The sequence below is a fragment of the Rhipicephalus microplus genome, unplaced genomic scaffold, assembly GCF_043290135.1.
Source record: "Rhipicephalus microplus isolate Deutch F79 unplaced genomic scaffold, USDA_Rmic scaffold_39, whole genome shotgun sequence".
NCBI classification, from domain to species: domain Eukaryota; kingdom Metazoa; phylum Arthropoda; class Arachnida; order Ixodida; family Ixodidae; genus Rhipicephalus; species Rhipicephalus microplus.
This window is the reverse complement of record NW_027464612.1, coordinates 2,854,172-2,880,104: the sequence shown is the minus strand read 5'-3', so window position 1 is coordinate 2,880,104 and position 25,933 is coordinate 2,854,172.

The following is a 25,933-nucleotide window of genomic DNA, read 5'->3' as shown; positions in this document are numbered from 1 at the left end:
GCCGATCGCGCTTGCCCATTGCGCCACGGGGACAGTCTTGCTCCACTCTCACCACCATCAGAACATATCATCAAAGCTATCAGCCCAAAGAAAAAAAAGCGCCGCACCACCACCGGGTGGGCTCGAACCTTCAACCTTTCGGTTAACAGCCGATCGCACTAGCCAACTGCGCCACGGAGGCAGTCGTGCTCCACTCTTACCACCATCAGAACATATCTTCAAAGCTATCAGCACAAAGAAAAAAGCAACACACCACTCCCGGGAGGGCTCGAACCTCAAACTTTTCGGTTAACAGCCGATCGCGCTGGCCAATTGCTCCACGGAGACAGTCCTGCTCCACTCTCACCACCATTAGAACATATCTTTCAAGCTATCAGCCCAAAGAAAAAAAAGCGCCGCACCACCACCGGGTGGGCTCGAACCTCCAACCTTTTGGTTAACGGCCGATCGCGCTAGCCAATTGCGCCACGGAGACAATCGTGCTCCACGCTCACCACCATCAGAAAATATCTTCAAAGCTATCATCGCAAAGAAAAAAGCAACACACCCCACCCGGGAGGGCTCGAACCTCCAACATTTTGGTTAACAGCCGATCGCGCTAACCCATTGCGCCACGGGGACAGTCTTGCTCCACTCTCACCACTATCAGAACATATCTTCAAAGCTATCAGCGCAAAGAAAAAAAAGCGCCGCACCACCACCGGGTGGGCTCGAACCTACAACCTTTCGGTTAACAGCCGATCGCGCTAGCCAATTGCGCCACAGAGACAGTCGTGCTTCCCTCTCACCACCGTCAGACCATTTCTTCAGAGCTATCGCCCCAAAGAAAAAAAAGCGCCGCACCACCACCGGGTGGGCTCGAACCTCCAACCTTTCGGTTAAAAGTTGATCGCGCTAGCCAATTGCGCCACGGAGACAGTCCTGCCCCACTCTCACCACCGTCAGAACATTTCTTCAGAGCTATGAGCCCAAAGAAGAAAAAGCGCCGCACCACCACCGGGTGGGCTCGAAACTCCAACCTTTCGGTTATCAGCCGATCGCGCTAGCCAATTGCGCCATGGAGACAGTCCTGATCCACTCTCACCACCATCAGAACATATCTTCAAAGCTATTAGCGCAAAAAAAAAGCGCCGCGCCACCTTCGGGTTGGCTCGAACCTCCAACCTTTCGGTTAACAGCCGATCGCGCTAACCGATTGCGCCACGGGGACAGTCTTGCTCCACTCTCACCACTATCAGAACATATCTTCAAAGCTATCAGCGCAAAGAAAAAAAAGCGCCGCACCACCACCGGGTGGGCTCGAACCTCCAACCTTTCGGTTAACAGCCGATCGCGTTAGCCAATAGCGCCACAGAGACAGTCCTGCTCCACTCTCACCACCATCAGAACTTATCTTCAAAGCTATCAGCCCAAAGAAAAAAAAGCACCGCACCACCACCGGGTGGGCTCGAACCTCCAACCTTTCGTTTAACAGCCAATCGCGCTAGCCAATTGCGCCACGGAAACAGTCCTGCTCCTCTCTCACCACCATCAGAACATATCTTCAAAGCTATCAGCACAAAGAAAAAAAAGCGCCGCACCACCACCGGGTAGGCTCGAAACTCCAACCTTTCGGTTAACAGCCGATCGCGCTAGCCAAGTGCGCCAGGGAGACAGTCCTGCTCCACTCTCACCACCATCAGAACTTATCTTCAAAGCTATCAGCCCAAAGAAAAAAAAGCACCGCACCACCACCGGGTGGGCTCGAACCTCCAACCTTTCGTTTAACAGCCAATCGCGCTAGCCAATTGCGCCACGGAAACAGTCCTGCTCCTCTCTCACCACCATCAGAACATATCTTCAAAGCTATCAGCACAAAGAAAAAAAAGCGCCGCACCACCACCGGGTAGGCTCGAAACTCCAACCTTTCGGTTAACAGCCGATCGCGCTAGCCAATTGCGCCATGGAGACAGTCCTGCTCCACTCTCACCACCATCAGAACATATCTTCAAAGCCATCAGCCCAAAGAAAAAAAAGCACCGCACCACCACCGGGTGGGCTCGAACCTCCAACCTTTCGGTTAACAGCCAATCGCGCTAGCCAATTGCGCCACGGAGACAGTCCTGCTCCACTCTCACCACCATCAGAACATATCTTCAAAGCTATCAGCGCAAAGAAAAATAGCGCCGCACCACCACCGGGTGGGCTCGAACCTCCAACCTTTCGGTTAACAGCCGATCGCGCTAGCCAATTGCGCCACGGAGACAGTCTTGCTCCACTCTCAACACCATCGGAACATATCTTCAAAGCTACAAGCGCAAAGAAAAAAAAGCGCCGCACCACCACCGGGTGGGCTCGAACCTCCAACCTTTCGGTTAACAGCCAATCGCGTTAGCCAATAGCGCCACAGAGACAGTCCTGCTCCACTCTCACCACCATCAGAACATATCTTCAAAGCTATCAGCACAAAGAGAAAAAAGCGCCGCACCACCACCGGGTGGGCTCGAACCTCCAACCTTTCGGTTACAAGCCGATCGCGCTAGCCAATTGCGCCACGGGGACAGTCTTGCTCCACTCTCACCACCATCAGTACATATCTTCAAAGCTATCAGCGCAAAGAAAAAAAAGCGCCGCACCACCACCGGGTGGGCTCGAACCTCCAACCTTTCGGTTAACAGCCGATCGCGCTAGCCAATTGCGCCAGGGAGACAGTCCTGCTCCACTCTCACCACCATCAGAACCTATCTTCAAAGCTATCAGCCCAAAGAAAAAAAGCACCGCACCACCACCGGGTGGGCTGGAACCTCCAACCTTTCGGTTAACAGCCGATCGCGCTAGCCAAGTGCGCCAGGGAGACAGTCCTGCTCCACTCTCACCACCATCAGAACATATCTTCAAAGCTATTAGCGCAATGAAAAAAAGCGCCGCGCCACCTACGGGTGGGCTCGAACCTCCAACCTTTCGGTTAACAGCCGATCGCGCTAACCCATTGCGCCACGGGGACAGTCTTGCTCCACTCTCACCACTATCAGAACATATCTTCAAAGCTATCAGCGCAAAGAAAAAAAAGCGCCGCACCACCACCGGGTGGGCTCGAACCTCCAACCTTTCGGTTAACAGCCGATTGCGCAAGCCAATTGCGCCATGGCGACAGTCCTGCTCCACTCTCACCACCATCAGAACATATCTTCAAAGCTATCAGCCTAAAGAAAAAAAGCACCGCACCACCACCGGGTGGGCTCGAACTTCCAACCTTTCGGTTAACAGCCAATCGCGCTAGCCAATTGCGCCACGGAGACAGTCCTGCTTCACTCTCACCACCATCAGAACATATCTTCAAAGCTATCAGCACAAAGAAAAAAAAGCGCCACACCATCATCGGGTGGGCTCGAACCTCCAACCTTTCGGTTAACAGCCGATCGCGCAAGCCAATTGCGCCACGGAGACAGTCCTGCTCCACACTCACCACCGTCAAAACATTTCTTCAGAGCTATCACCCCAAATAAAAAAAAGCGCCGCAACCCCACCGGGTGGGCTCGAACCTCCAACCTTTCAGTTAACAGCCGATCGCGCTAGCCGATTGCGCCACGGAGACAGTCCTGCTCCACTCTCACCACCATCAGAACATATCTTCAAAGCTATCAGCGCAAAGAAAAAAAGCGCAGCGCCACCACCGGGTGGGCTCGAACCTCCAACCTTTCGGTTAACAGCCGATCGCGCTAACCCATTGCGCCACGGGGACAGTCTTGCTCCACTCTCACCACTATCAGAACATATCTTCAAAGCTATCAGCGCAAAGAAAAAAAGCGCCGCACCACCACCGGGTGGGCTTGAACCTCCAACCTTTCGGTTAACAGCCGATCGCGCTAGCCAGTTGCGCCACAGAGACAGTCCTCCTCCACTCTCACCACCATCAGAACATATCTTCAAAGCTATCAGCCCAAAGGAAAAAAGCACCGCACCACCACCGGGTGGGCTGGAACCTCCAACCTTTCGGTTAACAGCCAATCGCGTTAGCCAATTGCGCCACGGAGACAGTCCTGCTCCACTCTCACCACCATCAGAACATATCTTAAAGCTATCAGCACAAAGAGAAAAAAGCGCCGCACCACCACCGGGTGGGCTCGAAACTCCGACCTTTCGGTTAACAGCCGATCGCGCTAGCCAATTGCGCCATGGAGACAGTCCTGCTCCACTCTCACCACCATCAGAACATATCTTCAAAGCTATTACCACAAAGAAAAAAAAGCGCCGCAACACCACCGGGTTGGCTCGAACCTCCAACCTTTCGGTTAACAGCCGATCGCGCTAGCCAATTGCGCCACGAAGACAGTCCTGCTGCACTCTCACCACCATCAGAACATATCTTCAAAGCTACTACCGCAAAGAAAAAAGCAACACACCACTCCCGGGAGGGCTCGAAATTCCAACCTTTCGGTTAACAGCCGATCGCGCTAGCCCATTGCGCCACGGAGACAGCCTTGCTCCACTCTCACCACCATCAGAACATATCTTCAAACTATCAGCGCAAAAAAAAGCGCAGCACCACCACCGGGTGGGCTCGAAATTCCAACCTTTTGGTTAACAGCCGATCGCGCTTGCCCATTGCGCCACGGGGACAGTCTTGCTCCACTCTCACCACCATCAGAACATATCATCAAAGCTATCAGCCCAAAGAAAAAAAAGCGCCGCACCACCACCGGGTGGGCTCGAACCTTCAACCTTTCGGTTAACAGCCGATCGCACTAGCCAATTGCGCCATGGAGGCAGTCGTGCTCCACTCTAACCACCATCAGAACATATCTTCAAAGCTATCAGCACAAAGAAAAAAGCAACACACCACTCCCGGGAGGGCTCGAACCTCCAACTTTTCGGTTAACAGCCGATCGCGCTGGCCAATTGCTCCACGGAGACAGTCCTGCTCCACTCTCACCACCATTAGAACATATCTTTCAAGCTATCAGCCCAAAGAAAAAAAAAGCGCCGCACCACCACCGGGTGGGCTCGAACCTCCAACCTTTTGGTTAACGGCCGATCGCGCTAGCCAATTGCGCCACGGAGACAATCGTGCTCCACTCTCACCAACATCAGAAAATATCTTCAAAGCTATCATCGCAAAGAAAAAAGCAACACACCCCACCCGGGAGGGCTCGAACCTCCAACTTTTTGGTTAAAAGCCGATCGCGCTAACCCATTGCGCCACGGGGACAGTCTTGCTCCACTCTCACCACTATCAGAACATATCTTCAAAGCTATCAGTGCAAAGAAAAAAAAGCGCCGCACCACCACCAGGTGGGCTCGAACCTCTAACCTTTCGGTTAACAGCCGATCGCGCTAGCCAATTGCGCCACAGAGAAAGTCTTGCTCCACTCTCCACACCATCAGAACATATCTTCAAAGCTACAAGCGCAAAGAAAAAAAAGCGCCGCACCACCACCGGGTGCGCTCGAACCTCCAACCTTTCGGTTAACAGCCGATCGCGCTAGCCAATTGCGCCACGGGGACAGTCTTGCGCCACCCTCACCACCATCAGAACATATCTTCAAAGCTATCAGCGCAAAGAAAAAAAAGCGCCGCACCACCACCGGGTGTGCTCGAACCTCCAACCTTTCGGTTAACAGCCGATCGCGCTAGCCAATTGCGCCAGGGAGACAGTCCTGCTCCACTCTCACCACCATCAGAACATATCTTCAAAGCTATCAGCCCAAAGAAAAAAAAGCACCGGACCACCACCGGGTGGGCTCGAACCTCCAACCTTTCGTTTAACAGCCAATCGCGCTAGCCAATTGCGCCACGGAGACAGTCCTGCTCCACTCTCACCACCATCAGAACATATCTTCAAAGCTATCAGCACAAAGAAAAAAAAGCGCCGCACCACCACCGGGTAGGCTCGAAACTCCAACCTTTCGGTTAACAGCCGATCGCGCTAGCCAATTGCGCCATGGAGACAGTCCTGCTCCACTCTCACCACCATCAGAACATATCTTCAAAGCTATTACCACAAAGAAAAAAGCAACACACCACTCCTGGGAGGGCTCGAACCTCCAACCTTTTGGTTAACAGCCGATCGCGCAAGCCAATTGCGCCACGGAGACAGTCCTGCTCCACTCTCACCACCATCAGAACATATCTTCAAAGCTATTAGCGCAAAGAAAAAAAGCGCCGCACCACCACCGGGTGGGCTCGAACCTCCAACCTTTCGGTTAACAGCCGATCGCGCTAACCCAATGCGCCACGGGGACAGTCTTGCTCCACTCTCACCACCATCAGAACATATCTTCAAAGCTATCAGCGCAAAGAAAAAAAGCGCCGCACCACCACCGGGTGGGCTCGAACCTCCAACCTTTCGGTTAACAGCCGATCGCGCTAGCCAATTGCGCCACGGAGACAGTCTTGCTCCACTCTCAACACCATCAGAACATATCTTCAAAGCTACAAGCGCAAAGAAAAAAAAGCGCCGCACCACCACCGGGTGGGCTCGAACCTCCAACCTTTCGGTTAACAGCCAATCGCGTTAGCCAATTGCGCCACAGAGACAGTCCTGCTCCACTCTCACCACCATCAGAACATATCTTCAAAGCTATCAGCACAAAGAGAAAAAAGCGCCGCACCACCACCGGGTGGGCTCGAAACTCCAACCTTTCGGTTAACAGCCGATCGCACTAGCCAATTGCGCCATGGAGACAGTCCTGCTCCACTCTCACCACCGTCAGAACATATCTTCAAAGCTATTACCACAAAGAAAAAAGCAACACACCACTCCTGGGAGGGCTCGAAACTCCAACCTTTCGGTTAACAGCTGATCGCTCTAGCCCATTGCGCCACGGAGACAGCCTTGCTCCAATCTCAACACCATCAGAACATATCTTCAAAGCTATTAGCGCAAAGAAAAAAAGCGCCGCACCACCACCGGGTGGGCTCGAACATCCAACCTTTCGGTTAACAGCCGATCGCGCTAGCCAATTGCGCAACGGAGACAGTCCTGCTCCACTCTCACCACCATCAGAACATATCTTCAAAGCTAATAGTGCAAAGAAAAAAGCAGCACACCACTCCCGGGAGGGCTCGAAACTCCAACCTTTCGGTTAACAGCCGATCGCGCTAGCCCATTGCGCCACGGGGACAGTCTTGCTCCACTCTCACCACCATCAGTACATATCTTCAAAGCTATCAGCACAAAGAAAAAAAAACGCCGCACCACCACCGGGTGGGCTCGAACCTCCAACCTTCCGGTTTCAGCCGATCGCGCAAGCCAATTGCGCCACGGAGACAGTCCTGCTCCACTCTCACCACCATCAGAACATATCTTCAAAGCTATCGGCCCAAAGAAAAAAAGCACCGCACCACCACCGGGTGGGCTCGAACCTCCAACCTTTCGGTCAACCGGTAATCGCGCTAGCCAATTGCGCCACGGAGACAGTCCTGCTCCACTCTCACCACCATCAGAACATATCTTCAAAGCTATCAGCACAAAGAAAAAAAAGCGGCACACCATCACCGCGTGGGCTCGAACCTCCAACCTTTCGGTTAACAGCCGATCGCGCTAGCCAACTGCGCCACGGAGACAGTCGTGCTCCACTCTCACCACCATCAGAACATATCTTCAAAGCTATCAGCCCAAAGAAAAAAAAAGCGCCGCACCACCTCCGGGTGGGCTCGAACCTTCAACCTTTCGGTTAACAGCCGATCGCGCTAGCCTATTGCCCCACGGAGACAGCCGTGCTCCACTCTCACCACCGTCAGAACATTTCTTCAGAGCTATCACCCCAAAGAAAAAAAAGAGCCGCAGCACCACCGGGTGGGCTCGAACCTCCAACCTTTCGGTTAACAGCCGATCGCGCTAGCCAATTGCGCCACGAAGACAGTCCTGCTGCACTCTCACCACCATCAGAACATATCTTCAAACTATCAGCGCAAAAAAAAGCGCCGCACCACCACCGGGTGGGCTCGAAACTCCAACCTCTTGGTTAACAGCCGATCGCGCTAGCCAAATGCGCCACAGAGACAGTCTTGCTCCACTCTCAACACCATCAGAACATATCTTCAAAGCTACAAGCGCAAAGAAAAAAAAGCGCCGCACCACCACCGGGTGGGCTCGAACCTCCAACCTTTCGGTTAACAGCCGAACGCGCTAGCCAATTGCGCCACGGGGACAGTCTTGCTCCACCCTCACCACCATCAGAACATATCTTCAAAGCTATCAGCGCAATGAAAAAAAAGCGCCGCACCACCACCGGGTCTGCTCGAACCTCCAACCTTTCGGTTAACAGCCGATCGCGCTAGCCAATTGCGCCACGGAGACAGTCCTGCTCCACTCTCACCACCATCAGAACATATCTTCAAAGCTATCAGCACAAAGAAAAAAAAGCGCCGCACCACCACCGGGTAGGCTCGAAACTCCAACCTTTCGGTTAACAGCCGATCGCGCTAGCCAATTGCGCCATGGAGACAGTCCTGCTCCACTCTCACCACCATCAGAACATATCTTCAAAGCTATTACCACAAAGAAAAAAGCAACACACCACTCCTGGGAGGGCTCGAACCTCCAACCTTTTGGTTAACAGCCGATCGCGCAACCAATTGCGCCACGGAGACAGTCCTGCTCCACTCTCACCACCATCAGAACATATCTTCAAAGCTATTAGCGCAAAGAAAAAAAGCGCCGCGCCACCACCGGGTGGGCTCGAACCTCCAACCTTTCGGTTAACAGCCGATCGCGCTAGCCAATTGCGCCACGGAGACAGTCCTGCTCCATTCTCACCACCGTCAGAACATTTCTTCAGAGCTATCAGCCCAAAGAAAAAAAAGCGCCGCACCACCACCGGGTGGGCTCGAAACTCCAACCTTTCGGTTAACAGCCGATCGCGCTAGCCAAATGCGCCACAGAGACAGTCTTGCTCCACTCTCAACACCATCAGAACATATCTTCAAAGCTACAAGCGCAAAGAAAAAAAAGCGCCGCACCACCACCGGGTGGGCTCGAACCTCCAACCTTTCGGTTAACAGCCGATCGCGCTAGCCAATTGCGCCACGGGGACAGTCTTGCTCCACCCTCACCACCATCAGAACATATCTTCAAAGCTATCAGCGCAATGAAAAAAAAGCGCCGCACCACCACCGGGTGCGCTCGAACCTCCAACCTTTCGGTTAACAGCCGATCGCGCTAGCCAATTGCGCCACGGAGACAGTCCTGCTCCACTCTCACCACCATCAGAACATATCTTCAAAGCTATCAGCACAAAGAAAAAAAAGCGCCGCACCACCACCGGGTAGGCTCGAAACTCCAACCTTTCGGTTAACAGCCGATCGCGCTAGCCAATTGCGCCATGGAGACAGTCCTGCTCCACTCTCACCACCATTAGAACATATCTTCAAAGCTATTACCACAAAGAAAAAAGCAACACACCACTCCTGGGAGGGCTCGAACCTCCAACCTTTTGGTTAACAGCCGATCGCGCAACCAATTGCGCCACGGAGACAGTCCTGCTCCACTCTCACCACCATCAGAACATATCTTCAAAGCTATTAGCGCAAAGAAAAAAAGCGCCGCGCCACCACCGGGTGGGCTCGAACCTCCAACCTTTCGGTTAACAGCCGATCGCGCTAACCCAATGCGCCTCGGGGACAGTCTTGCTCTACTCTCACCACCATCAGAACATATCTTCAAAGCTATCAGCGCAAAGAAAAAAAAGCGCCGCACCACCACCGGGTGGGCTCGAACCTCCAACCTTTCGGTTAACAGCCGATCGCGCTAGCCAATTGCGCCACGGAGACAGTCTTGCTCCACTCTCAACACCATCAGAACATATCTTCAAAGCTACAAGCGCAAAGAAAAAAAAGCGCCGCACCACCACCGGGTGGGCTCGAACCTCCAACCTTTCGGTTAACAGCCAATCGCGTTAGCCAATTGCGCCACAGAGACAGTCCAGCTCCACTCTCACCACCATCAGAACATATCTTCAAAGCTATCAGCACAAAGAGAAAAAAGCGCCGCACCACCACCAGGTGGGCTCGAAACTCCAACCTTTCGGTTAACAGCCGATCGCGCTAGCCAATTGCGCCATGGAGACAGTCCTGCTCCACTCTCACCACCATCAGAACATATCTTCAAAGCTATTACCACAAAGAAAAAAGCAACACACCACTCCTGGGAGGGATAGAAACTCCAACCTTTCAGTTAACAGCTGATCGCGCTAGCCCATTGCGCCACGGAGACAGCCTTGCTCCAATCTTAACACCATCAGAACATATCTTCAAATCTATTAGCGCAAAGAAAAAAAGCGCCGCACCACCACCGGGTGGGCTCGAACATCCAACCTTTCGGTTAACAGCCGATCGCGCTAGCCAATTGCGCCACGGAGACAGTCCTGCTCCACTCTCACCACCATCAGAACATATCTTCAAAGCTATTAGTGCAAAGAAAAAAGCAGCACACCACTCCCGGGAGGGCTCGAAACTCCAACCTTTCGGTTAACAGCCGATCGCGCTAGCCCATTGCGCCACGGGGACAGTCTTGCTCCACACTCACCACCATCACTACATATCTTCAAAGCTATCAGCACAAAGAAAAAAAACGCCCCACCACCACCGGGTGGGCTCGAACCTCCAACCTTTCGGTTAACAGCCGATCGCGCAAGCCAATTGCGCCACGGAGACAGTCCTGCTCCACTCTCACCACCATCAGAACATATCTTCAAAGCTATCGGCCCAAAGAAAAAAAGCACCGCACCACCACCGGGTGGGCTCGAACCTCCAACCTTTCGGTCAACAGGTACTCGCGCTAGCCAATTGCGCCACGGAGACAGTCCTGCTCCACTCTCACCACCATCAGAACATATCTTCAAAGCTATCAGCACAAAGAAAAAAAAGCGGCACACTATCACCGCGTGGGCTCGAACCTCCAACCTTTCGGTTAACAGCCGATCGCACTAGCCAACTGCGCCACGGAGACAGTCGTGCTCCACTCTCACCACCATCAGAACATATCTTCAAAGCTTTCAGCCCAAAGAAAAAAAAGCGCCGCACCACCTCCGGGTGGGCTCGAACCTCCAACCTTTCGGTTAACAGCAGATCGCGCTAGCCTATTGCCCCAAGGAGACAGTCGTGCTCCACTCTCACCACCGTCAGAACATTTCTTCAGAGCTATCACCCCAAAGAAAAAAAAGCGCCGCACCACCACCGGGTAGGCTCGAAACTCCAACCTTTCGGTTAACAGCCGATCGCGCTAGCCAATTGCGCCATGGAGACAGTCCTGCTCCACTCTCACCACCATCAGAACATATCTTCAAAGCTATTACCACAAAGAAAAAGCAACACACCACTCCTGGGAGGGCTCGAACCTACAACCTTTTGGTTAACAGCCGATCGCGCAACCAATTGCGCCACGGAGACAGTCCTGCTCCACTCTCAACACCATCAGAACATATCTTCAAAGCTATTAGCGCAAAGAAAAAAAGCGCCGCACCTCCACCGGGTGGGCTCGAACCTCCAACCTTTCGGTTAAAAGCAGATCGCGCTAGCCAATCGCGCCACGAAGACAGTCCTGCTCCACTTTCACCACCATCAGAACATATCTTCAAAGCTATTACCACAAAGAAAAAAGCAACACACCACTCCTGGGAGGGCTCGAACCTCCAACCTTTTGGTTAACAGCCGATCGCGCAACCAATTGCGCCACGGAGACAGTCCTGCTCCACTCTCACCACCATCAGAACATATCTTCAAAGCTATTAGCGCAAAGAAAAAAAGCGCCGCGCCACCACCGGGTGGGCTCGAACCTCCAACCTTTCGGTTAACAGCCGATCGCGCTAACCCAATGCGCCACGGGGACAGTCTTGCTCTACTCTCACCACCATCAGAACATATCTTCAAAGCTATCAGCGCAAAGAAAAAAAAGCGCCGCACCACCACCGGGGGGTCTCGAACCTCCAACCTTTCGGTTAACAGCCGATCGCGCTAGCCAATTGCGCCACGGAGACAGTCTTGCTCCACTCTCAACACCATCAGAACATATCTTCAAAGCTACAAGCGCAAAGAAAAAAAAGCGCCGCACCACCACCACGTGGGCTCGAACCTCCAACCTTTCGGTTAACAGCCAATCGCGTTAGCCAATTGCGCCACAGAGACAGTCCTGCTCCACTCTCACCACCATCAGAACATATCTTCAAAGCTATCAGCACAAAGAGAAAAAAGCGCCACACCACCACCAGGTGGGCTCGAAACTCCAACCTTTCGGTTAACAGCCGATCGCGCTAGCCAATTGCGCCATGGAGACAGTCCTGCTCCACTCTCACCACCATCAGAACATATCTTCAAAACTATTACCACAAAGAAAAAAGCAACACACCACTCCTGGGAGGGATAGAAACTCCAACCTTTCAGTTAACAGCTGATCGCGCTAGCCCATTGCGCCACGGAGACACCTTGCTCCAATCTTAACACCATCAGAACATATCTTCAAAGCTATTAGCGCAAAGAAAAAAAGCGCCGCACCACCACCGGGTGGGCTCGAACATCCAACCTTTCGGTTAACAGCCGATCGCGCTAGCCAATTGCGCCACGGAGACAGTCCTGCTCCACTCTCACCACCATCAGAACATATCTTCAAAGCTATTAGTGCAAAGAAAAAAGCAGCACACCACTCCCGGGAGGGCTCGAAACTCCAACCTTTCGGTTAACAGCCGATCGCGCTAGCCCATTGCGCCACGGGGACAGTCTTGCTCCACACTCACCACCATCACTACATATCTTCAAAGCTATCAGCACAAAGAAAAAAAACGCCGCACCACCACCGGGTGGGCTCGAACCTCCAACCTTTCGGTTAACAGCCGATCGCGCAAGCCAATTGCGCCACGGAGACAGTCCTGTTACACTCTCACCACCATCAGAACATATCTTCAAAGCTATTACAAAGAAAAAAGCAACACACCACTCCTGGGAGGGATAGAAACTCCAACCTTTCAGTTAACAGCTGATCGCGCTAGCCCATTGCGCCACGGAGACAGCCTTGCTCCAATCTTAACACCATCAGAACATATCTTCAAAGCTATTAGCGCAAAGAAAAAAAGCGCCGCACCACCACCGGGTGGGCTCGAACATCCAACCTTTCGGTTAACAGCCGATCGCGCTAGCCAATTGCGCCACGGAGACAGTCCTGCTCCACTCTCACCACCATCAGAACATATCTTCAAAGCTATTAGTGCAAAGAAAAAAGCAGCACACCACTCCCGGGAGGGCTCGAAACTCCAACCTTTCGGTTAACAGCCGATCGCGCTAGCCCATTGCGCCACGGGGACAGTCTTGCTCCACACTCACCACCATCACTACATATCTTCAAAGCTATCAGCACAAAGAAAAAAAACGCCCCACCACCACCGGGTGGGCTCGAACCTCCAACCTTTCGGTTAACAGCCGATCGCGAAAGCCAATTGCGCCACGGAGACAGTCCTGCTCCACTCTCACCACCATCAGAACATATCTTCAAAGCTATCGGCCCAAAGAAAAAAAGCACCGCACCACCACCGGGTGGGCTCGAACCTCCAACCTTTCGGTCAACAGGTACTCGCGCTAGCCAATTGCGCCACGGAGACAGTCCTGCTCCACTCTCACCACCATCAGAACATATCTTCAAAGCTATCAGCACAAAGAAAAAAAAGCGGCACACTATCACCGCGTGGGCTCGAACCTCCAACCTTTCGGTTAACAGCCGATCGCACTAGCCAACTGCGCCACGGAGACAGTCGTGCTCCACTCTCACCACCATCAGAACATATCTTCAAAGCTTTCAGCCCAAAGAAAAAAAAGCGCCGCACCACCTCCGGGTGGGCTCGAACCTCCAACCTTTCGGTTAACAGCAGATCGCGCTAGCCTATTGCCCCAAGGAGACAGTCGTGCTCCACTCTCACCACCGTCAGAACATTTCTTCAGAGCTATCACCCCAAAGAAAAAAAAGCGCCGCACCACCACCGGGTAGGCTCGAAACTCCAACCTTTCGGTTAACAGCCGATCGCGCTAGCCAATTGCGCCATGGAGACAGTCCTGCTCCACTCTCACCACCATCAGAACATATCTTCAAAGCTATTACCACAAAGAAAAAGCAACACACCACTCCTGGGAGGGCTCGAACCTACAACCTTTTGGTTAACAGCCGATCGCGCAACCAATTGCGCCACGGAGACAGTCCTGCTCCACTCTCAACACCATCAGAACATATCTTCAAAGCTATTAGCGCAAAGAAAAAAAGCGCCGCACCTCCACCGGGTGGGCTCGAACCTCCAACCTTTCGGTTAAAAGCAGATCGCGCTAGCCAATCGCGCCACGAAGACAGTCCTGCTCCACTTTCACCACCATCAGAACATATCTTCAAAGCTATTACCACAAAGAAAAAAGCAACACACCACTCCTGGGAGGGCTCGAACCTCCAACCTTTTGGTTAACAGCCGATCGCGCAACCAATTGCGCCACGGAGACAGTCCTGCTCCACTCTCACCACCATCAGAACATATCTTCAAAGCTATTAGCGCAAAGAAAAAAAGCGCCGCGCCACCACCGGGTGGGCTCGAACCTCCAACCTTTCGGTTAACAGCCGATCGCGCTAACCCAATGCGCCACGGGGACAGTCTTGCTCTACTCTCACCACCATCAGAACATATCTTCAAAGCTATCAGCGCAAAGAAAAAAAAGCGCCGCACCACCACCGGGGGGTCTCGAACCTCCAACCTTTCGGTTAACAGCCGATCGCGCTAGCCAATTGCGCCACGGAGACAGTCTTGCTCCACTCTCAACACCATCAGAACATATCTTCAAAGCTACAAGCGCAAAGAAAAAAAAGCGCCGCACCACCACCAGGTGGGCTCGAACCTCCAACCTTTCGGTTAACAGCCAATCGCGTTAGCCAATTGCGCCACAGAGACAGTCCTGCTCCACTCTCACCACCATCAGAACATATCTTCAAAGCTATCAGCACAAAGAGAAAAAAGCGCCACACCACCACCAGGTGGGCTCGAAACTCCAACCTTTCGGTTAACAGCCGATCGCGCTAGCCAATTGCGCCATGGAGACAGTCCTGCTCCACTCTCACCACCATCAGAACATATCTTCAAAACTATTACCACAAAGAAAAAAGCAACACACCACTCCTGGGAGGGATAGAAACTCCAACCTTTCAGTTAACAGCTGATCGCGCTAGCCCATTGCGCCACGGAGACACCTTGCTCCAATCTTAACACCATCAGAACATATCTTCAAAGCTATTAGCGCAAAGAAAAAAAGCGCCGCACCACCACCGGGTGGGCTCGAACATCCAACCTTTCGGTTAACAGCCGATCGCGCTAGCCAATTGCGCCACGGAGACAGTCCTGCTCCACTCTCACCACCATCAGAACATATCTTCAAAGCTATTAGTGCAAAGAAAAAAGCAGCACACCACTCCCGGGAGGGCTCGAAACTCCAACCTTTCGGTTAACAGCCGATCGCGCTAGCCCATTGCGCCACGGGGACAGTCTTGCTCCACACTCACCACCATCACTACATATCTTCAAAGCTATCAGCACAAAGAAAAAAAACGCCGCACCACCACCGGGTGGGCTCGAACCTCCAACCTTTCGGTTAACAGCCGATCGCGCAAGCCAATTGCGCCACGGAGACAGTCCTGTTCCACTCTCACCACCATCAGAACATATCTTCAAAGCTATCGGCCCAAAGAAAAAAAGCACCGCACCACCACCGCGTGGGCTCGAACCTCCAACCTTTCGGTTAACAGCCGATCGCACTAGCCAACTGCGCCACGGAGACAGTCGTGCTCCACTCTCACCACCATCAGAACATATCTTCAAAGCTTTCAGCCCAAAGAAAAAAAAGCGCCGCACCACCTCCGGGTGGGCTCGAACCTCCAACCTTTCGGTTAACAGCAGATCGCGCTAGCCTATTGCCCCAAGGAGACAGTCGTGCTCCACTCTCACCACCGTCAGAACATTTCTTCAGAGCTATCACCCCAAAGAAAAAAAAGCGCCGCACCACCACCGGGTAGGCTCGAAACTCCAACCTTTCGGTTAACAGCCGATCGCGCTAGCCAATTGCGCCATGGAGACAGTCCTGCTCCACTCTCACCACCATCAGAACATATCTTCAAAGCTATTACCACAAAGAAAAAGCAACACACCACTCCTGGGAGGGCTCGAACCTACAACCTTTTGGTTAACAGCCGATCGCGCAACCAATTGCGCCACGGAGACAGTCCTGCTCCACTCTCAACACCATCAGAACATATCTTCAAAGCTATTAGCGCAAAGAAAAAAAGCGCCGCACCTCCACCGGGTGGGCTCGAACCTCCAACCTTTCGGTTAAAAGCAGATCGCGCTAGCCAATCGCGCCACGAAGACAGTCCTGCTCCACTTTCACCACCATCAGAACATATCTTCAAAGCTATTACCACAAAGAAAAAAGCAACACACCACTCCTGGGAGGGCTCGAACCTCCAACCTTTTGGTTAACAGCCGATCGCGCAACCAATTGCGCCACGGAGACAGTCCTGCTCCACTCTCACCACCATCAGAACATATCTTCAAAGCTATTAGCGCAAAGAAAAAAAGCGCCGCGCCACCACCGGGTGGGCTCGAACCTCCAACCTTTCGGTTAACAGCCGATCGCGCTAACCCAATGCGCCACGGGGACAGTCTTGCTCTACTCTCACCACCATCAGAACATATCTTCAAAGCTATCAGCGCAAAGAAAAAAAAGCGCCGCACCACCACCGGGGGGTCTCGAACCTCCAACCTTTCGGTTAACAGCCGATCGCGCTAGCCAATTGCGCCACGGAGACAGTCTTGCTCCACTCTCAACACCATCAGAACATATCTTCAAAGCTACAAGCGCAAAGAAAAAAAAGCGCCGCACCACCACCAGGTGGGCTCGAACCTCCAACCTTTCGGTTAACAGCCAATCGCGTTAGCCAATTGCGCCACAGAGACAGTCCTGCTCCACTCTCACCACCATCAGAACATATCTTCAAAGCTATCAGCACAAAGAGAAAAAAGCGCCACACCACCACCAGGTGGGCTCGAAACTCCAACCTTTCGGTTAACAGCCGATCGCGCTAGCCAATTGCGCCATGGAGACAGTCCTGCTCCACTCTCACCACCATCAGAACATATCTTCAAAACTATTACCACAAAGAAAAAAGCAACACACCACTCCTGGGAGGGATAGAAACTCCAACCTTTCAGTTAACAGCTGATCGCGCTAGCCCATTGCGCCACGGAGACACCTTGCTCCAATCTTAACACCATCAGAACATATCTTCAAAGCTATTAGCGCAAAGAAAAAAAGCGCCGCACCACCACCGGGTGGGCTCGAACATCCAACCTTTCGGTTAACAGCCGATCGCGCTAGCCAATTGCGCCACGGAGACAGTCCTGCTCCACTCTCACCACCATAAGAACATATCTTCAAAGCTATTAGTGCAAAGAAAAAAGCAGCACACCACTCCCGGGAGGGCTCGAAACTCCAACCTTTCGGTTAACAGCCGATCGCGCTAGCCCATTGCGCCACGGGGACAGTCTTGCTCCACACTCACCACCATCACTACATATCTTCAAAGCTATCAGCACAAAGAAAAAAAACGCCGCACCACCACCGGGTGGGCTCGAACCTCCAACCTTTCGGTTAACAGCCGATCGCGCAAGCCAATTGCGCCACGGAGACAGTCCTGTTCCACTCTCACCACCATCAGAACATATCTTCAAAGCTATTACCACAAAGAAAAAAGCAACACACCACTCCTGGGAGGGATAGAAACTCCAACCTTTCAGTTAACAGCTGATCGCGCTAGCCCATTGCGCCACGGAGACAGCCTTGCTCCAATCTTAACACCATCAGAACATATCTTCAAAGCTATTAGCGCAAAGAAAAAAAGCGCCGCACCACCACCGGGTGGGCTCGAACATCCAACCTTTCGGTTAACAGCCGATCGCGCTAGCCAATTGCGCCACGGAGACAGTCCTGCTCCACTCTCACCACCATCAGAACATATCTTCAAAGCTATTAGTGCAAAGAAAAAAGCAGCACACCACTCCCGGGAGGGCTCGAAACTCCAACCTTTCGGTTAACAGCCGATCGCGCTAGCCCATTGCGCCACGGGGACAGTCTTGCTCCACACTCACCACCATCACTACATATCTTCAAAGCTATCAGCACAAAGAAAAAAAACGCCCCACCACCACCGGGTGGGCTCGAACCTCCAACCTTTCGGTTAACAGCCGATCGCGCAAGCCAATTGCGCCACGGAGACAGTCCTGCTCCACTCTCACCACCATCAGAACATATCTTCAAAGCTATCGGCCCAAAGAAAAAAAGCACCGCACCACCACCGGGTGGGCTCGAACCTCCAACCTTTCGGTCAACAGGTACTCGCGCTAGCCAATTGCGCCACGGAGACAGTCCTGCTCCACTCTCACCACCATCAGAACATATCTTCAAAGCTATCAGCACAAAGAAAAAAAAGCGGCACACTATCACCGCGTGGGCTCGAACCTCCAACCTTTCGGTTAACAGCCGATCGCACTAGCCAACTGCGCCACGGAGACAGTCGTGCTCCACTCTCACCACCATCAGAACATATCTTCAAAGCTTTCAGCCCAAAGAAAAAAAAGCGCCGCACCACCTCCGGGTGGGCTCGAACCTCCAACCTTTCGGTTAACAGCAGATCGCGCTAGCCTATTGCCCCAAGGAGACAGTCGTGCTCCACTCTCACCACCGTCAGAACATTTCTTCAGAGCTATCACCCCAAAGAAAAAAAAGCGCCGCACCACCACCGGGTAGGCTCGAAACTCCAACCTTTCGGTTAACAGCCGATCGCGCTAGCCAATTGCGCCATGGAGACAGTCCTGCTCCACTCTCACCACCATCAGAACATATCTTCAAAGCTATTACCACAAAGAAAAAGCAACACACCACTCCTGGGAGGGCTCGAACCTACAACCTTTTGGTTAACAGCCGATCGCGCAACCAATTGCGCCACGGAGACAGTCCTGCTCCACTCTCAACACCATCAGAACATATCTTCAAAGCTATTAGCGCAAAGAAAAAAAGCGCCGCACCTCCACCGGGTGGGCTCGAACCTCCAACCTTTCGGTTAAAAGCAGATCGCGCTAGCCAATCGCGCCACGAAGACAGTCCTGCTCCACTTTCACCACCATCAGAACATATCTTCAAAGCTATTACCACAAAGAAAAAAGCAACACACCACTCCTGGGAGGGCTCGAACCTCCAACCTTTTGGTTAACAGCCGATCGCGCAACCAATTGCGCCACGGAGACAGTCCTGCTCCACTCTCACCACCATCAGAACATATCTTCAAAGCTATTAGCGCAAAGAAAAAAAGCGCCGCGCCACCACCGGGTGGGCTCGAACCTCCAACCTTTCGGTTAACAGCCGATCGCGCTAACCCAATGCGCCACGGGGACAGTCTTGCTCTACTCTCACCACCATCAGAACATATCTTCAAAGCTATCAGCGCAAAGAAAAAAAAGCGCCGCACCACCACCGGGGGGTCTCGAACCTCCAACCTTTCGGTTAACAGCCGATCGCGCTAGCCAATTGCGCCACGGAGACAGTCTTGCTCCACTCTCAACACCATCAGAACATATCTTCAAAGCTACAAGCGCAAAGAAAAAAAAGCGCCGCACCACCACCAGGTGGGCTCGAACCTCCAACCTTTAGGTTAACAGCCAATCGCGTTAGCCAATTGCGCCACAGAGACAGTCCTGCTCCACTCTCACCACCATCAGAACATATCTTCAAAGCTATCAGCACAAAGAGAAAAAAGCGCCACACCACCACCAGGTGGGCTCGAAACTCCAACCTTTCGGTTAACAGCCGATCGCGCTAGCCAATTGCGCCATGGAGACAGTCCTGCTCCTCTCTCACCACCATCAGAACATATCTTCAAAACTATTACCACAAAGAAAAAAGCAACACACCACTCCTGGGAGGGATAGAAACTCCAACCTTTCAGTTAACAGCTGATCGCGCTAGCCCATTGCGCCACGGAGACACCTTGCTCCAATCTTAACACCATCAGAACATATCTTCAAAGCTATTAGCGCAAAGAAAAAAAGCGCCGCACCACCACCGGGTGGGCTCGAACATCCAACCTTTCGGTTAACAGCCGATCGCGCTAGCCAATTGCGCCACGGAGACAGTCCTGCTCCACTCTCACCACCATCAGAACATATCTTCAAAGCTATTAGTGCAAAGAAAAAAGCAGCACACCACTCCCGGGAGGGCTCGAAACTCCAACCTTTCGGTTAACAGCCGATCGCGCTAGCCCATTGCGCCACGGGGACAGTCTTGCTCCACACTCACCACCATCACTACATATCTTCAAAGCTATCAGCACAAAGAAAAAAAACGCCGCACCACCACCGGGTGGGCTCGAACCTCCAACCTTTCGGTTAACAGCCGATCGCGCAAGCCAATTGCGCCACGGAGACAGTCCTGTTCCACTCTCACCACCATCAGAACATATCTTCAAAGCTATCGGCCCAAAGAAAAAAAGCACCGCACCACCACCGAGTGGGCTCGAACCTCCACCCTTTCGGTTAACAGCCGATCGCGCTAGCCAACTGCGCCACGGAGACAGTCGTGCTCCACTCTCACCACCATCAGAACATATCTTCAAAGCTATCAGCCCAAAGAAAAAAAGCGCCGCACCACCTCCGGGTGGGCTCGAACCTCCAACCTTTCGGTTAACAGCAGATCGCGCTAGCCTATTGCCCCACGGAGACAGTCGTGCTCCACTCTCACCACCGTCAGAACATTTCTTCAGAGCTATCACCCCAAAGAAAAAAAAGAGCCGCAGCACCACCGCGTGGGCTCGAACCTCCAACCTTTCGGTTAACAGCCGATCGCGCTAGCCAATTGCGCCACGAAGACAGTCCTGCTGCACTCTCACCACCATCAGAACATATCTTTAAACTATCAGCGCAAAAAACAGCGCCGCACCACCACCGGGTGGGCTCGAAACTCCAACTTTTTGGTTAACAGCCGATCGCGCTTGCCCATTGCGCCACGGGGACAGTCTTGCTCCACTCTCACCACCATCAGAACATATCTTCAAAGCTATCAGCCCAAAGAAAAAAAGGCGCCGCACCACCTCCGGGTGGGCTCGAACCTTCAACCTTTCGGATAACAGCTGATCGCACTCGCCAATTGCGCCACGGAGGCAGTCGTGCTCCACTTTTACCACCATCAGAACATATCTTCAAAGCTATCAGCACAAAGAAAAAAAAAGCGCCGCACCACCACCGGGTGGGCTCGAACCTCCAACCTTTCGGTTAACAGCCGATCGCGCTAGCCAATTGCGCCACGGAGATAGCCTTGCTCCACTCTCAACACCATCAGAACATATCTTCAAAGCTATTAGCGCAAAGAAAAAAAGCGCCGCACCTCCACCGGGTGGGCTCGAACCTCCAACCTTTCGGTTAAAAGCCGATCGCGCTAGCCAATCGCGCCACGAAGACAGTCCTGCTCCACTTTCACCACCATCAGAACATATCTTCAAAGCTATTAGTGCAAAGTAAAAAGCTACACACCACTCCCGGGAGGGCTCGAAACTCCAACCCTTCGGTTTACAGCCGATCGCGCTAGCCCATTGCGCCACGAGGACAGTCTTGCTCCACTCTCACCACCATCAGAACATATCTTCAAAGCTATCAGCACAAAGAAAAAAAAAGCGCCGCACCACCACCGGGTGGGCTCGAACCTCCAACCTTTCGGTTAACAGCCGATTGCGCAAGCCAATTGCGCCACGGAGACAGTCCTGCTCCACTCTCACCACCATCAGAACATATCTTCAAAGCTATCAGCCCAAAGAAAAAAAATACCGCACCACCACCGGGTGGGCTCGAACTTCCAACCTTTCGGTTAACAGCCAATCGCGCTAGCCAATTGCGCCACGGAGACAGCCTTGCTCCACTTTCAACACCATCAGAACATATCTTCAAAGCTATTAGCGCAAAGAAAAAAAGCGCCGCGCCACCACCGGGTGGGCTCGAACCTCCAACCTTTCGGTTAACAGCCGATCGCGCTAGCCAATTGCGCCACGGAGACAGTCCTGCTCCATTTTCACCACCATCAGAACATATCTTCAAAGCTAATAGTGCAAAGAAAAAAGCGCCACACCATCACCGGGTGGGCTCTAACCTCCAACCTTTCGGTTAACAGCCGATCGCGCAAGCCAATTGCGCCACGGACACAGTCCTGCTCCACTCTCACCACCGTCAAAACATTTATTCAGAGCTATCACCCCAAAGAAAAAAAAGCGCCGCACCACCACCGGGAGGGCTCGAAACTCCAACCTTTCGGTTAACAGCCGATCGCGCTAGTCCATTGCGCCACGGACACAGTCTTGCTCCACTCTCACCACCATCAGAACATATCTTCAAAGCTATCAGCGCAAAGAAAAAAAAGTGCCGCACCACCACCGGGTGGGCTCGAACCTCCAACCTTTCGGTTAACAGCCGATTGCGCTAGCCCATTGCGCCACGGAGACAGTCTTGCTCCCTTCTCACCACCATCAGAACATATATTCAAAGCTATCAGCCCAAAGAAAAAAAGCGCCGCACCACCACCGGGTGGGCTCGAACCTCCAACCTTTCGGTTAACAGCCGATCGCACTAGCCAATTGCGCCACGGAGACAGTCGTGCTCCACTCTTATCACCATCAGAACATATCTTCAAAGCTAACAGCGCAAAGAAAAAAGCAACACACCACTCCCGGGAGGGCTCGAACCTCCAACTTTTGGGTTAACAGCCGATCGCGCTGGCCAATTGCGCCACGGAGACAGTCCTGCTGCACTCTCACCACCATTAGAACATATCTTTCAAGCTATCAGCCCAAGGAATAAAAAGCGCCGACACCACCGGGTGGGCTCGAACCTCCAAACTTTTGGTTAACGGCCGATCGCGCTAGCCAATTGCGCCACGGAGACAATCGTGCTGCACGCTCACCACCATCAGAACATATCTTCAAAGCTATCAGTGCAAAGAAAAAAGCAACACAGCACTCCCGGGAGGGCTCGAAACTCCAACCTTTCGGTTAACAGCCCATCGCGCTAGCCCACTGCGCCACGGAGACAGTCTTGCTCCACTCTCACCACCATCAGAACATATCTTCAAAGCTATCAGCGCAAAGAAAAAAGCAACACACCACTCCTGGGAGGGCTCGAACCTCCAACCTTTTGGTTAACAGCCGATCGCGCAACCAATTGCGCCACGGAGACAGTCCTGCTCCACTCTCACCACCATCAGAACATATCTTCAAAGCTATTAGCGCAAAGAAAAAAAGCGCCGCGCCACCACCGGGTGGGCTCGAACCTCCAACCTTTCGGTTAACAGCCGATCGCGCTAACCCAATGAGCCACGGGGACAGTCTTGCTCTACTCTCACCACCATCAGAACATATCTTCAAAGCTATCAGCGCAAAGAAAAAAAAGCGCCGCACCACCACCGGGTGGGCTCGAACCTCCAACCTTTCGGTTAACAGCCGATCGCGCTAGCCAATTGCGCCACGGAGACAGTCTTCCTCCACCCTCAACACCATCAGAACATATCTTCAGAGCTATCACCCCAAAGAAAAAAAAGAGCCGCAGCGCCACCGGGTGGGCTCGAACCTCCAACCTTTCGGTTAACAGCCGATCGCGCTAGCCAATTGCGCCACGAAGACAGTCCTGCTGCACTCTCACCACCATCAGAACATATCTTCAAACTATCAGCGCAAAAAAAGCGCCGCACCACCACCGGGTGGGCTCGAAACTCCAACCTTTTGGTTAACAGCCGATCGCGCTAGCCAAATGCGCCACAGAGACAGTCTTGCTCCACTCTCAACACCATCAGAACATATCTTCAAAGCTACAAGCGCAAAGAAAAAAAAGCGCCGCACCACCACCGGGTGGGCTCGAACCTCCAACGTTTCGGTTAACAGCCGAACGCGCTAGCCAATTGCGCCACGGGGACAGTCTTGCTCCACCCTCACCACCATCAGAACATATCTTCAAAGCTATCAGCGCAATGAAAAAAAAGCGCCGCACCACCACCGGGTCTGCTCGAACCTCCAACCTTTCGGTTAACAGCCGATCGCGCTAGCCAATTGCGCCACGGAGACAGTCCTGCTCCACTCTCACCACCATCAGAACATATCTTCAAAGCTATCAGCACAAAGAAAAAAAAGCGCCGCACCACCACCGGGTAGGCTCGAAACTCCAACCTTTCGGTTAACAGCCGATCGCGCTAGCCAATTGCGCCATGGAGACAGTCCTGCTCCACTCTCACCACCATCAGAACATATCTTCAAAGCTATTACCACAAAGAAAAAAGCAACACACCACTCCTGGGAGGGCTCGAACCTCCAACCTTTTGGTTAACAGCCGATCGCGCAACCAATTGCGCCACGGAGACAGTCCTGCTCCACTCTCACCACCATCAGAACATATCTTCAAAGCTATTAGCGCAAAGAAAAAAAGCGCCGCGCCACCACCGGGTGGGCTCGAACCTCCAACCTTTCGGTTAACAGCCGATCGCGCTAGCCAATTGCGCCACGGAGACAGTCCTGCTCCATTCTCACCACCGTCAGAACATTTCTTCAGAGCTATCAGCCCAAAGAAAAAAAAGCGCCGCACCACCACCGGGTGGGCTCGAAACTCCAACCTTTCGGTTAACAGCCGATCGCGCTAGCCAAATGCGCCACAGAGACAGTCTTGCTCCACTCTCAACACCATCAGAACATATCTTCAAAGCTACAAGCGCAAAGAAAAAAAGCGCCGCACCACCACCGGGTGGGCTCGAACCTCCAACCTTTCGGTTAACAGCCGATCGCGCTAGCCAATTGCGCCACGGGGACAGTCTTGCTCCACCCTCACCACCATCAGAACATATCTTCAAAGCTATCAGCGCAATGAAAAAAAAGCGCCGCACCACCACCGGGTGTGCTCGAACCTCCAACCTTTCGGTTAACAGCCGATCGCGCTAGCCAATTGCGCCACGGAGACAGTCCTGCTCCACTCTCACCACCATCAGAACATATCTTCAAAGCTATCAGCACAAAGAAAAAAAAGCGCCGCACCACCACCGGGTAGGCTCGAAACTCCAACCTTTCGGTTAACAGCCGATCGCGCTAGCCAATTGCGCCATGGAGACAGTCCTTCTCCACTCTCACCACCATCAGAACATATCTTCAAAGCTATTACCACAAAGAAAAAAGCAACACACCACTCCTGGGAGGGCTCGAACCTCCAACCTTTTGGTTAACAGCCGATCGCGCAACCAATTGCGCCACGGAGACAGTCCTGCTCCACTCTCACCACCATCAGAACATATCTTCAAAGCTATTAGCGCAAAAAAAAAGCGCCGCGCCACCACCGGGTGGGCTCGAACCTCCAACCTTTCGGTTAACAGCGGATCGCGCTAACCCAATGCGCCTCGGGGACAGTCTTGCTCTACTCTCACCACCATCAGAACATATCTTCAAAGCTATCAGCGCAAAGAAAAAAAAGCGCCGCACCACCACCGGGTGGGCTCGAACCTCCAACCTTTCGGTTAACAGCCGATCGCGCTAGCCAATTGCGCCACGGAGACAGTCTTGCTCCACTCTCAGCACCATCAGAACATATCTTCAAAGCTACAAGCGCAAAGAAAAAAAAGCGCCGCACCACCACCGGGTGGGCTCGAACCTCCAACCTTTCGGTTAACAGCCAATCGCGCTAGCCAATTGCGCCACGGAGACAGTCCTGCTCCACTCTCACCACCATCAGAACATATCTTCAAAGCTATTAGTGCAAAGAAAAAAGCAGCACACCACTCCCGGGAGGGCTCGAAACTCCAACCTTTCGGTTAACAGCCGATCGCGCTAGCCAATTGCGCCACGGAGACAGTCTTGCTCCACTCTCACCACCATCAGAAC